Raw genomic sequence first — 27,231 nt, forward strand, 5'->3', positions numbered from 1 at the left:
CAGAAGGAAAGAGAAAATATGTTTCAGAACATTTTGGAATATATAACACTAAATATGTATATTATATTGGTAGGTGACTTTAACTGTGATTTAAGAAAAAGGTAAGCATTGTGGTGATATAAATAAATTATAGAAGTAATCTAGTATGGTAAATTTAATCTATGGGGATCTACTAGATGAACATTTAATGGAAGTGATCATATAATCACCAGTGGATAAAGTAACAGTTTTGGGAATACACTTTGGGGAAGAAGGCTATAAGAGAAATGCAATGGAAGACTATGAATGAAAAATGAGGAATGCATGCAGGTTCTGGAAAACATTTAACTTATCATTTTTATTTTTATTAATTCAATATTAATTGCAAAATTGCCTTATTTTGGCTGGCGTATTTCCTTTAACTTTAAAACATGAGAAAGAGATTTGCAATATTATATTTAATTTTATATAGGCCTCTTGGACAAACCTTGTCAAGAGGGAGGTCTCTATGTTGAGAATGATAAGGGAGGTATACGATTAATTAAAGCAGTGGTTTATGCAGCCTCATTAAGTTTGTATAATGTTATTAAGAAGTTAAAGGGTGATAATAGTGATACATTAATCAATATATTAAGAAACAAATTTGATAAAGGGTGAAAGTTACTTTTTTAATTTTAAAAGGATAAGTCACAGAACTAGTACAGAAATATATTCTTATCAAGAAAATATATTACTATGGAAGTTGATAATGAAATAAGAACGTGGCATAGAAATATTACCTGTAAATATTGTTATGTATAACCAAGGGACATGGAAAAAATTAAGTCTATAAAAATAAGAAAAGAAAGACTTACATATATGGTTAAATGGCATTATTTTATGGATGCTTTCTATAAGAAAATTACCAATAAAAGCTAATGTGCCATATAAAAGAAAAGAAGATAGAATTTGTAATTATTCTAAAATTTTTTACACAGCTTAACATGCATTTTTGAAATGTAAATAAGAAAAATCATCTTGTAAGTCAAGGAACTTCAAGTACAAACACAAATACAAGAACAAAAACCAGAAGTCCAATGCTCAGTAGCTTTAATATCAAACACAAATCTTTCAGGTACAACTGATATTAAAGTTACTGAGCGTTGGACTTCTGATTTTTGTTCTTGTATTTTTGAAATGTAAAAGAGTAGTGAAGTTACGTGATTTGAGGTATTTTGATAACAAGCACTTGTTTCATTCCATAGCTTTTGTAATTCAAGTATAGTCTTCTTCTGGCTTTTCCCGGTTAGGGATCACCACAGCAGATCACCTGTCTGCTCATGAATGGCAGTGGAGTTTTACGGAGTCAAGTTGCCAGCCTGGTGTCCAACCTTCCACAGAAGGCACACACACATATGCACTCATGCCTAGGGCCAATCTAAAGCATCCAATCCACCTACAGAGAGGACTTGCAGACTTTGCACAGAAGGCAGCCCAGTCGAGGATTGAACCGGAGAATCTCTTGCTATGAGGAGGCAATGCTAACCGCTTCACCACTGCAGCCGCTCTTGTAATTTAAGTATAATATTCTTTGTAAAAGCTAGTTATATCGGTGTGTAAATATAGATGATTGGCATTTATGAAAAACTGCGTATGTTACAGAAAAAAATTTTTAGTGGGATGTAGAAGTACTGATTGCCTGATTAAGTTAAGAAAGTAAGATTGGTATTACAAAAGTGGATAGAAGAGGATGTAAGAAAAATAGAAAATTTAGTAAGGTGAGGAGGCTTAGAGAAGTAAGAAAATATATAGTAGTACAGCAATGTTTAGTGTAAGATCAAGCTATGGGTTAGTAAGTTAAGTTCTAGGTTTTGCATGAAATATTTTTGGTACTTCTACAGGTGGCTCAGTTGTCACTCCCAAAGCATGGGATGCCAACAAACACAACAGTGTTCCATGTTGCCCATGAGAAACCACTGTTGGTGCAATTTCTGATTGTGCAGTGCCCCCCTTCTTCTGGTGGAGATCTCCCTTTTCAAGTTTGTACAACCATGAAGTTTGCAACAATAAGTTTGGTGGGGGGGATGGTTGCTTACCACATTAAGGCTGTGTGTAGGGAGGGAGCTTGCCACCACCAAAAAATGTTTGCAATTTACTTTTTGCGCTAGTCAGTTTTGGGCATTAGTTTTTGACATTTCTGATGTTCTGGTATTTGCTGTTTAATGTTTTCTAACAGAACTTTTTTTTCTGTTAGATTCTAGTATAATATCTGGTACATTTGAGTTTATTTAGGTACACTATAGTGATTTTTTTTTCTTTGCTTTGGTGGCAGTTAATAGATTTTGCTTGAATGACTTTGGAGGCCTGGTTGGATTACATTTGTCTATCAGATTATAAAACATCAGCAATTGTTATATGATTGAATACTGTTAAGAAGGCTTAACAAAATTGCATTTTCAGAAGGATATGTGTGGCTATGCCTGAATGCACTAGTTTGTTCACTTTTGTATTTATGCATGCTTTGTGACCTGGCATATCACTGGTAGTGTTGGATTTTTATATATGTTATCATAGCTGTATCTGCCATTACAAACATGTACAAGGTTAGAGGTGACATTTCTTGAGACCCTATCTCTAGGAAGTGTTTTGGGTGGAAATATAGCATGAAACTCTTGATAAGTTTAAGAGATCATCCAGTGAAATTAATTTTAGTCAATGGTACCATTTCATATTTGAGATATAATGACTGAACCTAGAAAATTTCTGTAAAACACAAATAAACTTTTTTTTCCATATGAGCAAGGATTTGTCAAAATCTGGCAATGGGTTTTATTTCCCAGTAAATTTTTATTTTATCTTATCAGTAAAAAAAGAAAAAAGAATGAAAAAAATGAACCTTCATGGTTCTTCCCTGGACAGGAGGATTAGGTATTATTATTTATCCATTTTGCCCCCAAGCCTGCTGACCTTTATGCTCCCTTCAATAAAACTTAGCCTAGTTGTTCACTTTCATTAGGGATTTACTCATTAAAGTGCAGGACCAACAGCCATCTAGTAGGACTGTCATTCAAGCAGCCATAAGAGTTACCTGTGCTCTTTACCAGTATGTCAGCAGTAAGGTTAAACTTCAGCAACCTGGGTGGGTGGAGATTTAAACAGTGTCATCACTGGGACCTCTGCTTCTTTCTCTTATACAAGCATACCTTGCTTTGCACATCTCCTATGAAGACTACCACCAACTGGCAGACTGGTGACCTCGCTCTACCCCTGACCATGTCAACATGCTATGCTTCTACTTTTAAGAAACTGCATGCATCTGGCTCTGCCCTCACCCATCCAGTATGTGCAGTCTCTTCAAGATCTGGCATGTGACCAAGCCACCAATCAAGCTTGTTTCACATGGGTCATAATCAGGCCTTTATACCTGTCCAGAGCTGGTAGATGATTAGGCTTTAATTAACCATTTAGCAATTATAACTGAATTTAGTTGGTACTATTGTTCATAGGTTCATACTTTCATAGGTTAGTACTAGACTAAGTGCCCTTGTGAGCCATTTTAAGCCTAGACAATTACCCCATGTGAGAATCAAACCCTGCACCTTGTGTCTGTAAGGTAAACACCTTAACCATTATGCCAACCTCCCAAACCTCACATAAAAAACAGCTTTACTAGTGTCATGGCTTTCTTGCTTATTTACTTTTGATGAGGATATAAGTAGATGTTCAACTTCCATGTGACAGAATAACATGGATTTTTTTCCCCAGTGGTATAGGAGGAACAGGACTCCAATTACAAAGACCTTGTTTACACTGGATAGACAGAGGACAAAGTATAAAAAGTTTAAGCTCAAAGACTAATGCCAAACATGGATTGTTCTACTCAAGGTTCAGCAAGGACTTGGATGAGCAATGTATTCAGTTAGGAATTCTGATAGAGGGAAAACTACAGGAACCTAAACCCAGATGAGAGTATCCTGTAACATTGTGAAAACTAGGAATTCTGATAGAGGGAAAACTACAGGAACCTAAACCCAGATGAGAGTATCCTGTAACATTGCGATAACAATCCACACTTTACAAAGAGAAAGCATAGAACTGGGAAATCAAATAAAGTGCAGGGTGTGTTATTTTTTTCAAGAAGTTAAGTTAAAAGTCAAAAATGGGGATGTTAGTTAACAATGAATTTCTCAATATAGCCTTTAACCATAAGGTGGCAGAAGGGAATAGGCAAGTTGATGTCCCTTTTCATATCTCAAATAAGGGGAACAGGCTGTTTTTGTAGGTCTTTCCTCCAAATGTAGGAATTGTGAAATCAGGGAAAGATCATGGAGATTGCTGTTGAGGGGAATGTTACATTAGATTCCAGCATCAGTGCATCTTATGTAAAAAATACTACCACTGTGAAGTGAGCAGATTGACTTCTCACACTTGATTGACTTTGGGTTGTGTAGGCATGTGCCAGTCAAGGGTACTCTTTTCCAGAATGCTTTCTATCTATGCCAGAAGAATGGATTTAATTTTGCTACAAGGAACACAGAGTGGAATTGGAGACAGAATGACATCTAATCATGTGCAAATATTCATTTCCATCTGCCTCTCAGTTAAAGGATCCTCTTCATTTTTTTGTCCCCTCAGAACTCATGGTACTGGCACAGCCCCAGTGCCCTACATCCACTCTGGATCTACCAGGCATCCTCCTACCCTCAGAGTATTCCAGTGTTTACTGGACCTGGTCATGGATCCTAAGTGTGTCCTGGGGACTGGGCCACCTGAACTTCCCTTTGGGGAGTTTCTTTCCATATGCCTTACTCACTTTCCATTTACTCACATAAAACTTCTTGATTATTTTTAGGGCAACTCCCCACTATATGGATCACTCCTTCTGTTAGGGAGCATCATCTATGAGCAGATCCATCCAACCCTCCCTGTTGCTCCATTAGTTGCCTGAGCCTGTAGTCGAACTCTGGTCAGCTAGGCCATAGTTAGGACATTATCCCTTTACATCAGCAAAGCTGTGGAAGAGCTTCTTCCTTAGTTAAAGGATGGCAAGTTATAAGTTGAAAATGGAGAAAAAGAACAACCCCTTAAAAGAGCTGATCTCAACATGCATCCAAGAAAGTAGTCAGTATAGCCAAAACTACTGTTCTTTTCCTTGGTGGGGTAAAGATAGCTACTAGGGAGCAGCAGATAGAAATAGCTAGATGCCAAAAGAGGGATATTGATCTTAGACTAAGGAAATAGAAACCAATCTCTTCCAGGGTAAGGAATCCATGAGAGACACTGGAAAACAAAGAATACTGAAAGACTTGGACAGACTGAAACAGATGGTTGTAGTTGAGCTAGGGAGACACATGATATTAGCAAGGGAAGTACAACAGATGCAGAGAAAACTTTTTATTGCTTCCAGTTCGAGATAGTTGATAAGTAGTTAGCATGGAAGTTTGGAGAAAGAAACATAAAATGGGGAAAGGGGTAATGTGACCGGTTTCCTATTACATGATCGAAAGTATAAAAGTTTTATAATTTCAAACACACAAAAAAAAAAAAAAAAAACAATGGACAGAAAACTGCAATGTAGTGCGATCTCAGAGTTGGTATATTTAAAGAGCGGGGGTGTGGGGTGTGCAGAGGTGTTGCCCCCCTTCTTACAACAGTTATTGAGCTGTTTTTTTTTTTTTTTATTCGAATTGCTGAAACTTCGAACACTTGTGTTCGATGTTTTCAGGTTCGAAGTTTCAGCAATTCGATAAAGCAATAGGAACCCGATGTGATCAGTCATGGTAATGAAATGAGAAAGAGGTTTGACAGTTATTACACATTTCTGTGCAGAGCAAATAAAAGTGTTTTATACAATAACTAGTCATGGGATGAGGAAGCAGTAGAATACAGAGTCTCTTTATCTGAAAAAGAACTTCTATCCCAGACATTAGTAATACTATCAAAAAGATGGATAGCGATATAGTGCATAGATGGGTATCGCATAGACATTTTCAGATGGGTAACTGCTATGATTTGGAGACAGAAATGCATTTGATATGATGGATAAGGAGGGTCGACTTCTCCATCCATGAGGAAAGCTAGTGTAGTTTTCCTTCTTAAACAGGGTATTACTGTGTCTGAAAACAGAAGTTATCAGCAAATTGCTTTCATTAGCAATGAGATCAAGATCCTTCTGAAAAACCTTGCCATTAAGTTTAAGACATCATTACAAAATCAAGTAGAAGAAAAGGCCAAGAAAGATATTTGAAAGACTGCAGTTGGACGTGTTGTTAGGTTATGGATTGTATACTGTTACCGAAAGCTAATTCAATTAAAACAACGAGGAAAGATATAAGGCTGCATTCAAAAAGATGGCACACAACTGTGCAGTGCATCAAGCTGAGTGCATGGCATCTGCCACACTGTAATGTTTAAAATATATTAACTGCGGAATTATCATATAGGTGAGTATCCTCTGCCAAAGATGAGAGAATAAATTGGAAGATTGTTGTTACAGCACCAACAGAATGCAACAAAGTAATGAGAGCAGTAGCAACAAAGTAACAATACAAAAGAAGCAGATGTCTGGCAGGGAATGTCATGCTTATACAACACAGCACAAATAAAATTGGCATCTCATGAAGAAATGATTGTGTTTCTTATAAAACTGTAGCAGAGTCAGACATGAATGACTGACTCTGCTACACTTGTATCGAGTCATGCAGTAAAGAGTACATGCAGGTATTGATACATAATATCTTTGTGAAATCACAAAAAGCATGGTTATTGTAGGTATGTATGTAACTGTACATTGCAGGTTATCAGAATCTGTCTGCCTGGGATGACATGATCGAGAGACCACTATGTGTTGCCAGAGATAGCCTGCACCTGCCTCCCTTGGGATTCCGGATACTGGCTAAGGCTCTGCCACCCCTATAGTGCCTTTTTTAGGCAAGGTTCAAATAACAAATTCACCACCGTAACAAGTACCAGCAAGCAAAATCTGAGGGTAATGCTACTCAATGCTAGAAGTCTAAACCTCAAAATGCACTCACTCGAGACACTCCTTAAAATGAAGAACATCGACATCTGTGCAGTGACAGGGACCTGGTTCAAGGCTCCAGAGAGCACCCCTGCATTACCAGGCTATAATTCATACCACACCTTTTGGCCACTTAACCTGGTACTCAACACTAAAGGTGGAGACATGTCCATATTCATTAAGGATACACACAATTCCAGGCTATTTGCTCAGTATACTGCATCTGAAATTATCCAAGTGCAACTAACTCTGGGCAAGACCACAATCCAAATTGTAGCTTGCTGGAGATCCCCCACCATGCCCCAGGATTCCCACTCCTCATTTCTTGATACACTGGAAAATATTAGGGTACAAACTAACACCCTAATAATGGGTGATTTCAACTACCCCACCATTAACTGGGAAAACTACTCATGTAACAACTCTTTTGCTCAACATTTTCTGGAATTCATAAATTACTATGCCTTATATCAACTTATCCATGCCCCCACCAGGGGCAGCAATATCCTAGACCTTGTCATTACCAACATGGGCAACTGGTGTTCCACACCAGAGGTCAATTCCTTGTTGGTCAGATCCGACCACAAGCTAATCATCCTATACACCCACATCCCAGCCCACCTCCATTAGGGAAACCACCGTAAAAAATTTCCCCAAAGCCAACTTCATGCTTCTTAAGACAGAAGTGTCAAACATCACTACACCCATCCAGATGGACAATAGAGATATAACTGCTGAATCCTACACAAATGCACTTTATAAGCACTTACACGAGTGCATGGATTGTGCAATCCCTAACAGAACCAAGGTGCTATCCTCCAAAAAAAGGAAGACAATCTGGTGGTCCCCTGCCATAAACAAACTCTACATCAGAAGAAAGAAACTGTTGCAAAAAAAAGTAAAATCCCATGATTTGAGGAACTCCCTGGTGAGCCTCAGTAAGACGCTGAGATCCCTCATAAAATCCTCCAAAGCTAGATATGAAAACAAAATCACCAATGATTCTAAAGACAGCCACAAAGCATCCTATAGCTATGTCAAGAATCTGAATGACAACACTCAGATCTGCTCTGAGTCACAGCACAATGGCACTAAATATACAGAACCAACTGATATTGCCAACATCCTAGCAGATAGGTTCAGTGCTAAGTTTACCCCCTCCCCCCTCTCACCCCCTAAAGGGCCCAGCTCTTTACTGGAAGAATGCAAAGTTCCTGTAATCACGGATGCACAGGTAAAAACCACACTCTCCAAAGCCAAGAACACAGCATCCATGGGACCTGACAACATCCCAGGCTGCATTCTATATGAACTACAGAATGAACTCGCACCCCACCTAAGTACCATGTTCAATCATAGTCTCACCTTAGGCTTTGTGCCCACTGAATGACGCACAGTGATGGTTATCCCACTCCACAGAGAGGGAACCACCACAGACCCCGGGAACTATCACCCCATTAGCCAAATGAGCCTGGTCTGCAAAGCTATGGAACATCATGGAACTTATAAACAATGACATTGGTAATTTCTAAACTCTGGATCCCAATCAGTTTGGGCTTGTAAAAGGCAGATCATGTCTCCTAAACCTGATAGACTTCTTTGAAGTGGTCACCAAAGCTGTAGATGTGGGTAAGGTGGTTCACACAGCCTATCTAGATTTTGCCAAGGCTTTTGATGCCATCTCCCACTCTGGAATAATAGATAAACTCACTAAACTAGGTATAAATCCTTATGTCACAAGATGGGTTATCAACTGGCTCACTGACAACCCACACTGTAAAAGTAGCAGACTCCAAATCTGACTTCAGACCAGTGACAAATTGAGTACCACAGGGTTCAGTCCTGGGTCCTCTCCTGTTTGGTATCCACTTCTCTGAAGTACAGGCTAACACAGAAGGTCTTTGGCTAATGAAGTTCGCAGATGACCTCAAACTAGGAGCCATAATCAAAACTCCTAACGATGTGGACATCCTACAGAAGGGCCTCACTGATACAGATGCCTGGTGGCAAAGTCATGGCCTCAAGCTCAATGCCAAAAAGTGCATTGTCATCCCTTTTGGTAAAAACCCTGTACCCATGAACTACCATGTAGGCGGTAGTCTACTTAACACTGAAAGTGTGATAAGAGACCCTGGGACACAGGTGAACAGTAGTCTCTCCTTTGATAATCACATTGCCACAGTAGTCAGGAAATACTTCTACATGCACACCTCATCACAAATGTTTTCTCATCTAGGAAAAAAGAGGTCATTGTTCCCCTGTATTCATCACTCATTAGGCCCATTATAGAATACATCACCCCTTTTGGTATGTACCTCACAAGACATCTACAACAACTGGAAGGCTGCAGAAATACCTCACAAAGAGGATTACTGGCTTCACACAGATCCCCTATGCAGACCATCTCAAACAATTCCAGCTTTACTCCATTGCATATCGCCTACTCAGAGGCAATCTCTGCCTAACATACAAAGCTTTGTCAAACCCAGAGCTGTTGGACATGCTCCACTTAAAGAAATCCCAATCTCTGTGAACTACATGCTCTAGGGACCTAAATCTTGTCACCACAATAAACAGAACATGCTGGAGGGATCGATTCCTGTCCCAGATACTTCCCATACTCTGGAACAAACTACCTGTCTATATCAAACAAAGCACCTCATTAGCACTCTTCAAGAAAAATCTTGATGATTGGATGGGAGGTAGGAAATTCACCCCGGGGATCACTTCTATGGCTCTGCTCGACAAGGGCACAGGAAAATAATTTTCTTGGGTGGCGAAAGCCAGGGTATCTTTTTGGATAGGCTTATATAAGCCCTAGGGCCAATAGCTTAGTACTTATAAACCTATGAATACTGTAGAATCTTACAAGTACCTCTGGAAAAATATAGTGATGTGGTAAGTGTGGCATACCATGCCACAACACCAGGAGGTCATGAAGCAGTGATTTAAAATGCATGCAGGAAGTGATGAGTTGGGTGTGCATGTGTGGGGAACAAACACCAAGGTACTGAGGAGATAAGAAAGAAGAGAAATAAGGGGAAAGAGGGATAGCACATATGTAACAAGGGAAATGAAAGTCAGAGGGAAGATATGAGGGGCATGAGTATTTTCTTTTTTGTGGTGATATCTCCCTCTTTTATGGAGATAACAAGGATTGGTGAGATTTTGATAAATGGTATAAGATAATTGGGTCAGAAAGCAACACGAAACACAGAGTTTACCTTACAATACAAGCACAGGGCGGAACAATACAAAGGGTCTGCATGAGTCATGCATACATATACAGGACGATAGCACAAACTGGGCAGGGGATGGTATGGATTAAAAGAGGTAGTTATAAACAAAATCTGGTGAAGCATAGAATTAGTAATAAAAGTTAATGATCCACATATTTTAGTTAATATATTTGCTGATAAATTTGCAGAATTTTAAAAATGTATCAAAATCTAAACGTATTGTAGATTTGACTTCTGACTCTAGGGGTGAATCTAATAAAGCTTACATGGATGCTTTTCCATGTAGGTATAGTGACACACTGCTTACATGAAAGTAAGCAGGTTTGCAATCCACTAAACAGAGCTGAGTGACATGCATGAGCACCCCAACATTGAAGTATCTGTGGCAGGCAAATCACCTCATAAGCAGATAAATTGCATGCAAGGGAGGCAGAGTGATCCAGCAAGCAGATAAGTAGTTCTACAGACCCTGTGTTGGTCTCTGTAGTGCACAGGATGTAAAACAGACAACAGGGGCTGTAAAAGTACAGTTAGACAGACAGAAATAGCATAGCAGACACAGATATGTGCATAACTATCCACAGTGTGTCCAAAACCATATGGAAAATAATTTAAAATAATTTTATTTTTTTTTAAATCTTAGTATGTTTGCACAGCATGCTGTAGTGTGTAAACATGCTTTTATGAAAAAAAATAAAAAATAGTGTAAAAACCACCACTGTGACAGTAATGTATTATAGGACCCTGCATGGAGTATCTGCAATGGTGGACTGGGTCTGTTGCTAAGGAGGCAAGACCTGGAATCATGTTGTTTCCAGGTTGTGTGGACAGATCCCTATGCAAATGAGCCGGTGTTACTGAATAGTACAAATGGGTATCTGTGTCCGCAGATCCCATCTGTGTACGCACAGAACCTGTTTGTTCGGAGTGACACTTTACTGAGCAGGGGGGTGCGTACAGTGTCTGCTAAGCTTTGTTTACCTTTGCCACATGCTTCATGTTTGAGCATGTTTGTGCTCCGTGCCACTGTACTAAGCATGACCTTTCATGGGGGCATGTACACTGAGTGCTGTTTACCTTTTGCAGTGCATGTTTGCGCAGCATGCTGCAGTGCCGAGAGAGGAAAGTTGTCCAAAAAAAAAAAATTGTCTGAAAAAGGCATTGCTATCTTAATTACTGATGACCCAAGTTTCACTTAAATTAGGGCCATTAACAGTCCTTAATGATGTACTTGGCAGGTGGAATACATCATAGGTAGCTAATCACAAATGCTGCACCCACAGCAGAGTACTACAGAGGATGCATACACCCTACAATCTGATTTCACCTCCATACTCTGCACCAGTGGAGTACAGACTTGGGGGTTTTAACTGAAAGAATGCTAGGAGCTGCTGGAGGCCTGCTACATATGCATGCCCTAGATGCTGAGGTCAATGCTGCTGATCATAGGCCTAGACTGAGAAGGAGAAGAGTGTTCAGTCCCAGGGTAACCTAAAAGGAGCTACATGAGCTGGAGATTGTAGAGCTGTAAAGGGTGGACAGTGACATACTGCAAGGACTCACTGACCTCTGCCAACCTCAACTCAGATCCAGTGCCAACAGAGGTGAACCCATCCCAGTGGAAACAGAGGTATGTGTAGCTGTTAGGGTACTAGCTACAGGTACTTCCAAAGACCAACTGGGGACATGATGGGGGTTTCACAGGCATCAGAATCCAGGGTACTTTACCAGTTCCTGGATGCCATGCTATCACATGCCAGTGAGCACATTTATTTTCCCCTAACCCCTGAGGTGAGTGACAGTAATATGGAGCACTTATACTGTGTAGCACACTACCCTGAGGTACTAGGCACCACAGATTGCACTCATGTACACGCCAAGGTACCACCTGGTGATGAGGGTAGAATCTATGCCAATGGCTCAACTGTCAGATTGTGTGCAATGACCAGCGCATTATCATGAATGTGTGTGCTGGCAGCCTTGGCAGTTATCATGACTCCCATATCTGGCACACATCACAGGTGTACCAGATGATTGCTAGGGGGGACATCTCACATGGCCATTTACTGAGGGATGCTTGCTATGCATTGGAACCATGGATGATGACATCCCTCAGAAATGCACACACACACATGCCCACTGAAGAATGCCACAATGAGGCACACACACAAACTAGGAACATCAAAGAGTGCGTGTCTGGGCTGCTGAAGTCACTGTTCTGGTGCCTCGATATAGCGTGTGGAGGCCTGCAGTAGTCTCCAGCCACATGCGCCATGCTACACAATATGATCTTGCAGAAACAGCTGCAGCAGTATCAACAAAGGGAAGGGATATACAGGCCCCACCAGTGCCTAGGTCACCACAGCCACACCTACAGGGGGAATCTGAGGAGAAAACCCCTGAGGTTGTCCCTGAAGGTAGATGTAGGTGTGCCCAGTATGCCCTGGCCTTGACCAAGAGACCATGCATAGCACATACACTGACAACCTAGGGCACTAGGGACGGACACCTTACTTTGACTTGCATACATATTAGTAAAAAATGATGCCAGCCAGCCCACACAACCTGTACCTAACCATGTATTGGCTGTGTACTGTGTGCATCAGAGTCAGTTCCCAAACTACAGGTCTGTCAACTGCTGCATTTGCAAGGTAAGTCACTCACCTATTCCCCCCTTGTAAGGAGTACTACAATATGGTAGCATATGTATGGACCTGCCACATGTATTCAAGGGAACATAGTAGGCTACTTGGCTACTTGGAGAGATCTAACAGCCTCTTGGGACAACATATATTCTGTCCAATAGTATGTGCACCATAATATGCACTGGGCCACATGGCTGAAACATCTACTACATTATTCAAGGGAGATAGCAAACAGTGGGGTCATATGACAGTCACACAACTGTCTATGCCAGTAGAGCATGGGCTGGTTGTCCCCCACCCTCAAAACATCAGTGTAACCATACAACTGCTGTAACAGTAAATCTACAATGATATATCAGCAGACCAGCCAATTCCAGGGCTGTGACATAGAATTTGGCAGGGGTGACAATGTATGTCTGTATACAGTTGATTGTGTGAGGAATGACACATCCCTATCTGGCAATCTTTGTGGCTCAGTAGGCTAGGGATATTAGCATGGGTGATGGTGTTGATGGTTTGAATATGGCAGGGTCCACATCTTTTGCATGTGAGGTAGTCATATGGTGGTTCCACAGACTGTCATACCCCTCAATTTGTTGGTGTATGGAAGCTGGACAAAGCCAGAGAGAATGGGGGACAAAGGGCTAAAACTAGAGATACATTCAGATGCTCTGATTAACCTAGGAGGTGGCTAGTATAAAAGCTGGTTGCATCAATACAGAATATCAGAAGGATATAAAGTCCAACACTCAAATGTTTGTAGTGTGCAAGTGGTGCAGTGGTAGCATTGCCATCTCACAGCAAGAGGTTCTCTGGTTCAATTCTTGGGTAGGGTGCCTTCTGTGTGGAGTCTGCATGTCTTCCCAGCATTTGTATGAGTTTCCTCCCATGTTAGAAAGACATGCATCTGGAGTGTTTCTTCCCCAGGCATCTGCTGAAAATTGGGTTTGTTCCAAGTCGGACTTTCCCGGTTAACAAATGTTAAATAAATAGTTAGTACTATTCACTGACTGCACTATACAACGTTTTACCAGAATACCATAAATATATGAGGAGCAGGTCAGATATATGGAATGAAATGCCAGACATTATAAAAAACATGTACAGTGAGAGGTATGCAGACTGTCATCCTGTATGTGGTATAGCATTATGTACCCCAGTCACATATTAATTAATGCACACAGCCCATGAATATAAGGGAAGTACTATACTGCAGAAAGAGGTGCAGTTGCCAATGTCTGTAGCACACAAAATCCCAGCCTGGAGTGTAGGTAACTCTGGCCTGGAGTCACCTTATGAGTACTGACAGTCCCACTGGGCATGCTCCTACAGTTTGCTAACTTGAGCACAATTCTGTTCCCTCTTTCTCACAAAGACCTGCTATGTGGAAATATGTCTGTACATACAAACAGGTACGTATACATATCTATCTGACCCTAACCCCTTCCACATGTTTAATGTAGCTATCAGACATGTTTAATGTAGCTATCAGTATGTACTCCATATACATATAATACCGATATATTTATATATAGCTGTATATATTACAATGATACATAGACTCTCCACATTCTTCACATATATCTACATAAGTCGTATACATAACGTACACAAACAGCAACATTTATAGAGACATCCCTGTTACACACATTTATATATATATATATATATATATATATATATATATATATATATATATATATATATATATATATATATATATATATATATATATATATATATATATATAGGGATTCACTATACAATCTCAAAATAATGAAATGTCGAATTTCAGTATTTCGAGACCGAATAGTAGAAAACCCACATACACGAAAACCCATAATCACAAATACCACAACCGTGACCATTCACACACACAAACCACACAGAAATACACCTACCTAACTAAACAAACATAACAACACACACAAACACACCTAACCTGTGCCCCCCCTACACCCCCCCACTTATATATTCTAACTCTGAGGTTGCACTAAACAGACAAACACACAAAAGAACACCACCGCACACACTTGCACACACTAAAATCCCTACCCAATATACTCAAACACACAACACCTACCTGAAACCTCAGATAAATCCACAAACTGCACCACACATCACAAACGTGACACCACGATAGGGAGGATTCGACATTTGTGGATTTGACACTTCTGCATTTGGCATTGTGCAGTTTTGGGTAACTGCACTTTCCACTATTCGGTCTCGATGTACTGAAATTTGACATTTCAGTACATCAAGATTGTCTAGTTTATCTATCTATCTATATATATATATATATATATATATATGGGTCTACTTTGAAACATCTAAAATCCATAACATCTAATTTCATAACATTGAGACCAGAACATCTAAAACCCATAACATCGAATTCCATAGCATCTAACACTACACTACAAATCACAAGAAAATAACATCCCCTCCACATATAACAACACCAAACTACCAAACGCACTTTTTACTATGATTATGCAGGAGGGCAAGCCCCATGCACCCCACGTAAATTAAATATACCAACTCCAAGATTGCACTACAGTGGGTTAATTTCCTAACCCTACTGTATCAAGCCCCCCCCTGCAAAAACATAGTAAAAAGTGTCATTGTATGTCATTATATTTGGAGGGGATGTTATTTTCAGGAAATTTCTACTGTTAGATGTTATGAAATTAAATTTTATGGGTTTTAGATGTTCTGGTCTCAATGTTATGAAATTAGATGTTATGGGTTTTAGATATTTTGAAGGGGGACCTATATATATATATATATATATATATATATATATATATTGGTGCTAGTTGGTTCATCAAGTTTACATTTCAATGAATTTGAAATGGCCAAGACAATTATAATGGAAACTGGGTTAACTGAAAACTCAATCCACCAGATCACAAATCACCGACAAAACTGGAATATAATAGCAACACAAATAAAAACACACACTCTATTTTTGCAGAGGGGCAAGCCCCCCTGCATCCCCCCATGCCCCCTGCAAATTATACGTAGATACCAACTCCAGGATCGCACTGCAGTAACAACATGGGTGACTTCCCAAGAGTTAATTTATTGTTATCTGCATATACCTGTTAAAACAGCTATAAAATTAATAAGAAACACACTCATAATCTTAAACAGCTTACTTAGAGCTGCCGGCATATCTACCATGCAACAGCACTGTGACACACCTGTGGTCCTACGTCTTGCACTACTAGGACCACTTTCACTTAAATAGGACATGGCAAATTGAGGTTTCGGTTTACTCAGTTTTTGTTATAATTTCCTCGGCCATTTGAAGTTCTTTAAAATGTAAATTCAGTGAACCAACTTGGACCCAGATATATACATATCCATGGAATCCTGAGGTTATCTGCACTCACACATCAAAACAGTTGCCCAATGGAACAAAAAGAAGGCCGTGACAGTACATAATCCACTCACCCACAGACCCCTTTGCTGTGGAATGGCATCTTGCAGACAGACACAGATGAGCAAGTGTTATACAATGGTTCAACGCATGCCTTGGACAGGCCATATTGTTCCTGGCCACATGCTTGCCTATCTAATTGCAACCAGCCACATATAGCCATACTGCTAACTGTACAGATATAGCAGGGATAGTGACAGGTATGCCATTCCTAGGACACTAGATATAATAATAGTACCAAGCAATATCACTCTGCAGGCCACACATGCTGTCTAACACAAGGCTACTTTGTGTACACCACAAGTAATGTGCCTGCAATCACATATACAACAGATGTAACCCATGGTACATGCAACAAGTACTGCAAGCTATAGTGTGTAATAGTAGATAGGTATGGGTTCTAATCTCACATCAGCCAAATCTGAGTGCGTGTAAATATATCCCCATGGACAAGCTGGCATGGGCTATCTCTGTGTAATTGTTATGCATTTTATGGCCCTGTGACTAGCTGCTGGCCTTTACATTGCCCTCCTCTACAATGCCTGCTGATGTCATCCACCTTAAGTGCACTGGCTTTCAATCTCATATCAGATAAACTCTGTGACACATGCAATAAATACTGCAAGCTATAGTGTATAATAATGGATAGGTAGGGGTTCTAATCTCACATCAGCCAACTGTGTGTGTGTGTGTGTGTGTGTGTGTGTGTGTGTGTGTGTGTGTGTGTGTGTGTGTAAATATATCCTATTGCAACACTATGGTGAATCTGGCATGGGCTATCTCTGTGCAATGATTATGCATCATTTGGTCCTGTGACTAGCTGCTGGCCTCTATAATGCCTGCTGATGTCTTCCACCTTTAGAGTGCTGGCTGACAGTCTCTTATCAGATAAACTCTGTGGCACATGAAATAAGTACTGCAAGCTATAGTCTGTAATAGTAGATAGGTGGGTGGTTCTAATCTCCCAGCAGCCAACTCTGTTTCTGTGTGTGTGTGTGTATAAATATATCCCTGTGCAGCACTACAGACATGCCTTTATGAGCTATCTCTGTGCAATAGTTACACTTTTTGCCCTGTGAGTAGCTGCTGGCCCTAAATTGCCCTCCAATACACAATCATAACTGATGTCTGCCACCCGTCTGACACAGACACAGGATATTTGCAGTCATGTCATCTCCATTACCACACCTTCTAGATTTGTAAGTTCAGATCACCCAGGTGACATGTAGCAAGGGTAGCAGACCTTATCACAAAGTATGAATGCATGAATACGCTGACTGCCCCCTTTGTCCCTGATAGACTGTTCTACACATATGCACTGAAGTCATACTTCTGCTGTGCTGCCATGCCATCCTCTGTCACTGTATTGCTACTATGTGTCCATAGAGTATCCCTTCAGACTCCTGGAACAGAAACATATACAGGTCCGTGACACAACTGTCATTCTGTAACAATACCACCAGTCCAACATCATGCAACAAAGATACACAAAGTGTGATGTGTAGTCATGATACATGCCAGCATACAGTCCCTGTGGTATGGCAAGCTAATATTGCACAACACAAGTACCTGTCAAGTGATACAGACACCCTGTGCATCAGACACATAGTAGTATTTCCCTGCATCAATGGCACGGATGGCAGGGATGTGGCACAAGTATTATCACATGCACAGGGTGTGGTGTAGGATGCTGAAGGCCTAGGCTGTGCCAAGCAGTTGCCAGCATGTGTGTGAATCAGGAGAGGTGAGGGTTAGATGGGCCATGGGGAGGTACCATGTGTGTCTCTAGGTGACATGCATGTGATAATGATGTTTAGTGTGTGCATGTACACAGTTAAGCCCCGTGCTAGTCCTACACATGTGCATGTTTGTCTGCTGTGGACTGTACATGGTAGAGTGGACAGTTCACCATCTCTGGCCATGAATATAGGAAATGGCTCTTCCAGGAGTAACACTGGCACCAAGATGCCCAAGGCCAGAAGCAGTGTTAGTACCTGAGAGTGACTGCAAAATGCTGGGGATGTGTCCCTCACAGGACATCTGAGGACAATGTGCCCATGGCCTACCACATCATCGTGTGGGCAACACACTTCCCTTTTGTAGACCTGAAGGTTCTACTACTATGGGAGCATGACTGTGCATGGCCACATGGACTATCAGCAGATGGTGTTGCTGACCTACATCCACGTGTCTGACGCCCAACTCCAACCAGATGTTCCGACACAGACAATGTGCAGTCCAAGACAGAAATTGTCTCAGTCCACTGTCTGTCCACTCCATCAGTAAACCAATCCAGGGTGTCCCCAATGTGGCGGAGGCAGTCACAGACATCAGACTGTGCTGCATCCATAACCCTAATCATCCATCTGGTGTTGCATTTAGAATATGCCTGGGATGCCATGATGGCCCAAAACATGCGCTGAGGGCCTGTGATGTGACACCTGCAACAGATGGTGGATAGACAGCAGTCCTCCTATGAGCATCCCTGTCAATCCGCATGTGTGGGACCTCACCAGATCTCTGGCTATGGCCTATATCTACACCGACCGATGCTATAGTTACCACACTGTCCTGTTCAATGTCACTATCCAATATCTGTGGCCTCTTGGGACTGTGTATGTGTAGGCATACTGACTGTGTGTGGTGAGAATGGGGGTAGAAGAGGGATGTCAACCTCTGGGACAGATTCAGCACCCCACAGCCCCACCTGTGTCTTACTATGGTCACCATCATCATCGGTGTCTGATGAGACACTAACATAGGTTGCGATGGGGACAGACTCCAACCCCCCCTTCACCTGTGAAAAAAGAAAAAAGCTATACATTACTACCTGCACATTTATGCATGTTAATCTACACAGACTTATACAAATGAGGATCCACAACTCCATTACCAGTCTCACATCTTCTCACCTTCGCTCCCATGCGTAACATACAGCCTCATACCAATATACACAGACAAGTCAAGCCTTTTATAATATGCACTTCAGCCACATCCAGGTAAAGTTGCCAGTACAATCTGCCTGTAAGGTATGCAATACAACACTATACATGATAGAACTACATATAAAACCCAGTGCACCTATCTTGAGAGTAATATGCCAGTACTAGTGTCACTGCATAAGGTACGTAGCATCTCCCTTTTGTGTTCAAACATGCATCTTGGAGTAATTGCATCATGTATACCAGGCTGTGTAGCCCCTAATAACTGTAAGTGCAGATGTGTCGATGGTCATTCAAATACACACCTGTGACTAACCAGTCTATGAACTGTAGTTAACTGTTCCAGAATGGAACATACAAATATACTACTCTGGCTAAACACAACATTTGTACATAGGGCAATATGGCAGCTCTTAACTTTCATAGGGTATATATGATCTGTAAAAAACAATATCACACTTACCAGGTGCAGGACTGTGCACTTGGCCCACACCTGATGGACCTATGAAAAAGTGAGGGAGAGGTATTATCAGCACCACCAAAGGTTGCAGCACTGCAAGGTAATATGTGCATATATCTTCATGTAGAGTAGCTACTGTGATACTGACTGTATTGCTGACATTCTGAGTATGTTTATGCACAACTGAGCATAAACCCTAACTCCCCCCAAGTGCAGATAGACCTAACACCCATGTACAGCTATGTACAGCCTGCCACAATGACTGATACAGTATTACACTGGTGAACACAATATGCTTACCTGGACTCTCCTCTGCTGTGGACACTGTGGCACCCACCTCCACGATGTGTGGTGTGATGGATGCCTGGGACCTGTCATGTGTTCCTAGGTTTGCCAGGAATTCTTTTATGGCCAGTTGTTCTGTTGCAGGCCCTCCACCAGTGGTGGAACGGTCCCTGGCAACAGCAGCTGTCCTTCGTTGTGCAGCATTCAGCATGTCTGTGGCCCGGTGTTGGACCTGCTCATAGGTCCTGTCCTGTAGGCCAGTCTGATTGACATCTCACACAATGTCTTCCCACAGTGCTGCCCGCTGCTCCTATTTATGCCTCCTCTTGGGCAAGATCTGATGGTGCTGTCTCAGTTCATCCACTATTATGTCATTCTCTGCATATGAGAAGGGGGCATGTCTCCTGTTTTTCATAGTGCCTGAAAGACAACAAAAGAGGAACACATTACAAGACCAGATACATGGACACCCAATATGTACAGATCCAGCACACCCATAATGGCCTGCATTGTTCACTGCTCCCTCACACGTCATATCCCACAGTCTGGCAATACTCTACATGTGTGGATACCACCAAGATAGTAAAAATACTGGGGTATGTCCTTGTGTGCTATGACAGATTATGCTGTATGTTTCAACACCCAGCACTGCAGTCTACTGTGGTGTGTCGCCTATGGGCAAAGTCCCACTGATATGTCATATAGCCACTGCCAGACAATTAACAGTGTGCTATTACAACAGCTATATAGGGACACTCCAGCAATACCAATGTGACACAATGACAGAAAACAATGCAAACCTGCTGTAGTATATGTTCCCTGTAGGCATCATACCTCTCAACTATACAGATGTTTGCAGAATGTCAGGATGTTTACCTCATAGTTTTGGTCAGTTTCACACAAACATGTGGACGTCTGCCAAATATTTAAACACTGTTGATGTGTTTGGGCCTTGGTCCCACCATAAATTATGGCTTTGTCCTGCTTTCATGCTGTAACGGCATAGCCGTCAACCAAACAGGGACATATGTCAACAGAAATGGGGACTTCAACACAGTACATCAGGGACATTCAGGGACACTTTTAAAATGTTAGAACTATATATGTGAGACAGTGAGTAAATGAGGGAGGTGAATTACTGTACATTGTTTAACGTTACAGGAGTGTACACCCTTACTCATTGTCACAATGTATTATGTGTAATCCACTAGCTTTCTTACAACAGCCGACCATTGTAGTAGGGATTAATAGGGACTTAGATGAGATGTGACTGAAAATCAGGGACAGTTGAGAGGCCTGCCTGTAGGTGTAGGACAGCAGAGTGTCACTGACATGTCATTACCATAGATCTAAAACAAGCTTACTGTTGTAATCTCTATTTCCCATACCTCCATCCTCCCATTTGCATCCTGCTATATGGAGAGCTCTATTACATACCTGGTGGACTGCAATACTCTTTTTTGAACTTTGCTTCTGGTAATCTTTTGGAATTAGGCTCACTGTGTGAGCTAGGTCTCATACAGACCTGCTCCGCATAAGCAGCTTCTTGCCTTTTTAAGGTACTGCCCATTAGTAGGTAATTGGGTAATTGCCTCTGCACCAGTCTGTACCATAGAATTGGTAACTGCTACCAAAACAGCTGAATTGCACTATCATTGGCCAATGACATGCCACCACAGAATATATAAGGCCTTCATGTAGATCTGGGCCCCTTTCTTAGTTGTTAAGATGGACATTATTGAGGTGCGGAAAGTACAGCATCACAGTGAATAGGTACAATAACTGTCAGCTGTAGAGATTTATGGAGTATGTCCACAGTTTTACCTCATATGTGTAGTCAGTGTCCCATGACATTGTAGTCATAGAGATTTATGGAGTATGTCCACAGTTTAACCTCATATGTGCAGTCAGTGTCCCATGACATTGTAGTCATAGAGATTTATGGAGTATGTCCACAGTTTTACCTCATATGTGTAGTCAGTGTCCCATGACATTGTAGTCATCTAGCAGTTCACTGACAAAAACTGTGGGTTGAGGTCAGTAAAGAAAGAGACACACTTGAATGTCAGACTTCATACCCATCAGAATATGCATGCTAATGCAATAGCTGTTATTCTATCAATCTGCTATCTTTGTAGAGGCAAACCATTACACGTCTCTATCTGTGGGTCTTAGCCCTCCATTCCATACGGCTGTGTCCAGATCCCTTGTTCTAGGGGGTTGGGAGGTATGGTAGGTCTGTAGCAGCTACCTTTACATACAGCTGTATATGCTGCAGGCTGCAGTTGCTTCTGCAGCCTAGTGAACATTGGGGGAATGTGGACACTTTTGAGGACAGCAAGCTGTATGTATAACTATGGCAGCTGTGTCAGCCCTGTTACAGCAGAGCCAGAGTAAGGGTACACTGTATCGTTCGATCAAGGTATGTGATTAAGGTCTGTTATGCAACGGTGCTGACAACAGAGTAGTAGGCAACATATAGTTAGGCTATACGGATATGTGCAGTGTGTCTGCACATCTGTATCTGCAGGCCTCTGACTTGCAAAATTGGGGGTCTATATTATAACATTGAATTTTATAAACATCGAATGTTATAATATCAAACCCATAATGTTGAACACTGAAAACAGTGAATGTGCAGGACACCGAATTCTTTCCCAGGGAAAGGATTTGGTGGGCCGTTGCTGTGGCTTTGCTGTTTTCAGTGTTAGATATCTTGGAACATTGCGGGTTGGGTTCAGGTAAGTGTGTGATTGTGTGTAGGTTAGGGTTAGGGGGCGGGTTAGGTGAGTTAGGGGTAGGGAGCAGGTCAGGTAAGTGTGCGGTTGTGTGTAGGTTAGGGTTAGGGGGCGGGTTAGGTGAGTTAGGGTTAGGGCACGGGTGAGGTGAGTGTGCGATAGTGTGTAGGTTAGGGTTAGGGGGCGGGTTAGGTGAGTTAGGGTTAGGGCTCGGGTCAGGTAAGTGTGTGGTTGTGTGTAGGTTAGGGTTAGGGGCGGGTTAGGTGAGTTAGGGTTAGGGCACGGGTGAGGTGAGTGTGAGATAGTGACAGACCTTAGGGTTAGGGTTGGGTTAAGGTAAGTGGATAGCTAGTAGTGAATGTAAAGTTTAGTTTAGGTTTAGGTGTAGGAGTTTAAGTGTATGTGTGTGGATTGCTGCTTTTTGTGTGTGTTTGTGTTGTGTGTATGTTTCTTGGAATAACAATTTTTTTCCCCGGGAAATAATTCACTATTCTGACTGTTCGATGTTTTCAGATTTTGGTGTTTGGGGTTAGATATTATAACATTCGATGTTTGTAAACTTCAATTGTATAATATAGACCCCAAAATTGGGTAGCATTTAATTAGCATGGGACACTATGGACCAAATGTTAACAACTGTGGATATACACCTACAAAAAAATACTTGTACATCAGATGGACCTATATAACTACCAAGGTGTTCTATGGGCTGAAATGGTGATACTTTGCAATCTAGGAACTCACTGCCATGGTATTCCTGGTGAATTACACACTATTAATTACATAACATGAAATCATGACACTTGACAGACATGTATGTGTACAGTACCAACACTAAACAGCAGTCATACCTTAGCTGGCAGGCATGGGAATAGAACCCAATAGCAGTGACTGCAGGAGACATCCACATTGGATGTATTAATTGACTGCAGCAACTTTTAACAGACACGCCAGGTATACAGCCATACCAAGATTGCATATATTATTTCTAAATGCGCACATTGCTGATTTTTCACATTCTTGCTAATGATTTTAACAGTCTGTGAAATATGAATACACAATTATCTACACATAATACAGGCTATCTCACCCATTTACCTGTAGTTCTTGTGGAGAGAGAATTTGTGAGCATTACATGACTGCCACTGTAATATTTAATGCTACATAGCACTGGATTCAGACCCTGGTCTGTGTGCGGTGAAATGTACTATATACAGAGCATCTAACAAACTGAGCTACTGACTAAATAAAAATAAAAATAGATTCCCAACTGCATGTAGGATAATTCTCTCACAAATTTATTAAGAACAAACACCATATATAAGCGCTTTCATCTCACAATGAGACTTCATCAGATACAACTATAACAGTGCTACACCTACTATATATAATGTCTTAATGACCTTAATTGAATCATACACTTAAACCATTTTATAAAAAAACCTTTTTAAAGCAGTAATATCACCTAACTCTTTTTTTAAAATACACATAATATCATTTTATGCCATAAGCTTTATGTACAATGTAATACAATACAAAAAATATATTTCAATTGTGTATCAAACATATGTTTAAAAATGTGTTGAATAAACATAGATAAATGAAATTTCTCCCTTTAAAAGTGTTAAAAACAGATATATAATAAATTGATAATAGATTTATGAAAGATCTGTGGTAGGATAGAACAAAATATTGTTAAGGATGAAGGAAATATGCAAAACATATTATAGCAAATATGTTAAACTTTTGCTGCCTTTTCGACAAGTGTAGGCTTAATACTAGTTCTTGTGGAGAGAGAATTTGTGAGCATTACATGACTGCCACTGTAATATTTAATGCTACATAGCACTGGATTCAGACCCTGGTCTGTGTGTGGTGAAATGTACTATATACAGAGCATCTAACAAACTGAGCTACTGAGTCATTGCTGAGTACTAAGTGGCTGATATTAGCTGAGAGCTCACCAGGAACCACAATATGACCTGGCAGTGCTACTACAGTGTTATACTAGACTGCAGTGACAGTAGAACACACATGCATGAAATACAAGCATGACAGAGATAGTAGGTAAGATGTATACCAGTATAAACAATGCTGGTGTACACGCTCTGTTGTTAGGGGTTTGAAATATCTGTGAAGTCAACAAAGAATATCAGTTCATGGAGTGGGATACCTCACCCATATACCTTGATTACCTGATGTTTGTGCTTGACAGAGCATTATGTGAGCAATACTGGCCTAGAGACAGTCTTGAATGGTACTATATGAGTTATACAATTTGCAGCCATTAGAGTTGCATTCTACAGCTATTACAGTGTTATACTTGACTGCAGCTTCTTACCTTACAACCTCATTGCATGCAGCTCTACTACAATGGTTACGACAACACAATCCTGATGTACACCTTTGTCCTTGGTGTTATTGGTACTGTTTCATATTTTATTGCACAGCAGTTGGCATTATTTATTTTTTGCAATACAGCACTAATTCCACATTTATTGTGCTACATACATTATTGTTTATACTGTCATGCACTTAATGCCTTACCTTTTCTTGCTTATTTCACTACAGTTAGCATAATACATCCGTACTCACCACACTCATGGTGCAACCTGGCCAGTTGCCCAGCATATGACTTGACATTGTAAGCCCTCTCTTCTGCAGCTGTTGGAAGAGATGCACACCATTATGCATACTGGTTTTGCAGACATTCAGATTACATATTGGTGAAAAAGAGGTAAAAGTACTTACATAATTGTGGGGCATTCCCTTCCTGAGCTTCTTGGACCCAGGTGTCCAAGAGTTCTCCCTTTTGCCATTTCAAGTCATAATGGTGGTGATAACACTGCTCACCTGTGCAGGGGATACCAGTAGCAATGGTGAGTTCTCTGGCCAGTTGGTCCCAGGCCTCTGCCTTACAGTCTGAGCCCTTTAAACCTCCTTGAAGCAGCAGGTCATCATGGTTTTTAATGAGGACTCCAACCATTACCCTGGACTCCAGAATGCCCTAATACTGTGACCAAAAGTGTCCACCTTTACCAGCACCAGCCATAGCACCTGTCAGAGGAAGAACTCCAATGGATTGTGCAGTATTCCCATTGTTTGGGCTTAATATAAGCTGTTTTCCCACCCTTACATGTTAGTGGGCAACATTCAGAAAAGCGCCATGTTCCTTAGCAGCGTGCAAACCAGTACAGCTGAGCTAAGAAGTGCAGAGACTCGCAGAACCAGAGTTTTAGCAGGGTTTAGCAGCATGCAAGCCAGCCAAGCAGAGGTGAGCAGCACATAATTGGCAGCCATTATCATGTTTATGCAGTGCTTAGCAGGTCTCAGCAGGGCTTAGCAGAGCACAGTAGAGCCATATTTTAAATTAGTGTGCAAAATTTTTATATTAAAATGAAATACTAATTTCCCTTCCATGTATTCAAACCCTGGGCTTACTGCATATGAAGCTGTCATTCTACCCATTTAGCTACATGGACATTAAGAAAACTGGTATGCCTTCACATATGCCAACAGTGCTGAGCTTTGTGTCATGCTGCTCAAACATGCTTAAACATCACATTTAAATAAATAATTACTGGCATCCTGTTTCAGATTTTAGATGTCTGGCAGGTGCCTACTGTCTTATCTGTGGGTGCTGATTAGCATTGTCGTGCTCCATGCTGTGCCACACAAACATGCTTTTTTAATAAAAGAAAATTAGATGAAAGTAAAACACTAACACAGTGCAGAGATTTTCTTACTCCTCTGTGGACACAGTTATCACTACACCACTCTCTGCACTGAATCAATAACCGTGTTCCTCAGCTCTTTCTTGGCAACTCACTATCATTAATTTACATGACATGCTGCTGAGGGGGAACCATGTACACAGATGCAGTAACATTCCATGTAGGCTCTGCACTGTGCTAATATGGATTTTATTAAATCTTGGGGTTTGACTTTATGTTTATTATTGCAGAGACACTTTTAGGAAAGACTTTAGAAAACTTTTAAACAATGCACTGCCCCTTGACCCGATGGGCTAAGTGGGTGTTTCCTAACTAGAGGGGTAGAATTTATGTAACCTAACCTGTTATATTTGTTTCAGAATACTTTGATCAAAGGTTATGTTCCATCAATTTGGAGTGAAGCCATAATGGGGATTCTTTAACATCTACTAAAAAGTAGTGACTAATAAGTTTGACCTGCATCTTGTGAAACGTTTGAATGCATATCGTGCAGTTACATAACAGAGACTATTTATAAGGGTTTGATATTTAAAAACTTGAGTTCATGGAAGGAAGGCCATGCTTTACTAACATGATATGCTTTTAGCAATTGGTATAGGAAGCTTTATGTCAGGGTTTGTCAGTAGATGCTTTTTACCTGGATCTTGATAAAGGCTTTGAATCTGTTTATTGCTTTCATATCTTGAATTATATGCAAAAAAACATTCTCAACTCTCAAATAATTTTGTTAAAGGAGTGGACATGAGGAAAAATGTGTAGGGTCA

Source organism: Protopterus annectens, chromosome 5.part0 (assembly GCF_019279795.1).
Source record: "Protopterus annectens isolate FY-2018-M chromosome 5.part0, PAN1.0, whole genome shotgun sequence".
NCBI classification, from domain to species: Eukaryota; Metazoa; Chordata; order Ceratodontiformes; family Protopteridae; genus Protopterus; species Protopterus annectens.